Here is a 1,775-nt window from a genome sequence, read left to right on the forward strand (position 1 = left end):
GCGCTCAGCGAGCGGCCGCCAGGTGGCCGCAGTTGCCGCCTCCTCGAACCGCTCGTAGGCCTTCGAGCGATGGGGGTGCTCCAAAAGGGGCAAAAAGACGCATAATTCTGCACAAAAGCGCACGTTTCTGTGTAAAAAAGCGCACGTTTCTGTACCGAAGCGACCTATTTCTGTACAAAATCGGTTCCGGAGGACAGCAGGGGGCGGCACAGCCCCGCACCGCGCGCTGCTGGAAGCCGGCTCTGCTCTGCTCGCTGCTCCCGCGCGGGATGCAGGGACGTTTCGGGTCCGGCAGCTTTCAGTTCTGAGCGAGATCGAAAGCTGAGAGGGGAATCGGTTCCTTTTCCCGTCCCGAGGCTGAAGCGGGGAAAGGAAACTTCGGGCTGGTAAAAAATAAGCGCGCGTCGAGGCGCCCAGCTGCAGGTCGCTGCCCTCCGTCAGCGGGCCGGGCGCTGCTGGGGACGCTCGGCCGTGGGAGCCCCTCCGCGCACGGAGCTCGCGGTTGCTGTGTGTCTACGAGATGTGTTCAAGGCTGGTGTGAGGGAAAGGCTCTGCCTCAGCGGGCACGGCGCGGCTCCGCAGCATTAGGACGGCGCTCAGCCATGGAGTCTGGGTTCGGGTGGGGCTGTGTGGGGTTGGACTCGGGGTCTGGAAGGATCTAACGTGGGATTTTCTGTGATCCCGACCTGCTTTGAGACGCGCACGGAGCAGGGCTGGTGTCCCCGAGGACACGCAAGCTGGTGGTGGGAAGTTTGAAAGCTCAGCGTTCATACAGGGAAATGGAAGTGTCCCTGGTGTCGGGGAGGCTGAGCATGGCGCTTGGGTGCGAGGCTCTGCTGGTGCTCAAAGCCCCTCAGTGCTGTTGTCCCCTCCACCTTGCAGGGTGGGTTTGTTTGCTGTCCCTCCCCAGCCTGAGCGATCAGTCCTTGTCAGAAATCTCCCTCCTGCTTTGCGATGGCAATTCACAGGTCGTCTTCGCGTGATTCATTCATTCCCAGGCTTTATCAAAGACTTTGGAAACGCCCTGGGGGAGAAAGCATGGAAGGGTGCTCATCAGCTCCGTTCTGCCCCAAAAGAAGGGATGGGGGATGAAAGGATGCCAAGGACAAAATCCAAGCATCTGTAGCTGCCTTTTGCTGGCAATAGCAGCCAACCTGAGCCAAAGCCATCCAGGTCCGCCTGCTTAGGGAGGATTACATACACTCAAGCAGGCGTGTGCCTTCCTGTACCCGTGCACATGTGCAGCAAGCAACAGGCTATGAGCGGTGGCCTGGGGCAGGTTGCAAGCGCAGGGCAGTTTCCATTGGGGTCAGCACTGCTGTGTGCAGGCCCTGCCTGCACTCTTGTGGGGGGAAAGTCTGAAGAATTTCAGCGTGGGTTGACCTGAAATGACATTTTGCTGCTTCTGTTTTTCTCACAGCCTTCTCAGTGGGGTGAGATCTCTGTTCCTGCAACCCGCTCTCCCTTCAAACGCTGATGTGTCCTGTGTGTCATTTCAGGTTAACTGAACTGGCTGCTTGGGTTTGAAACGAGAGCTGTTTCATTTTTCGGGTCGCTTAACACCCTCCTAACTGTAACAAACACAGTGATTAAAAACATGAAAAATTACCCTGGAGGAAGGGGAAAAGCTTGGAAAAGGATGAAAAACACTCTGATTACCCCTTTACAAATATTTTTCTTTAGCTGAAGTTGCTAAATTTGACTCAGCTTTACACACTGGAAAGGTTTTGCGGTGTGTGGGGTTTTTGGTTTTTTGTTTTGTTTTGGTGTGCTTT

This window comes from Meleagris gallopavo, chromosome 28 (genome assembly GCF_000146605.3).
Source record: "Meleagris gallopavo isolate NT-WF06-2002-E0010 breed Aviagen turkey brand Nicholas breeding stock chromosome 28, Turkey_5.1, whole genome shotgun sequence".
Lineage (NCBI taxonomy): Eukaryota > Metazoa > Chordata > Aves > Galliformes > Phasianidae > Meleagris > Meleagris gallopavo.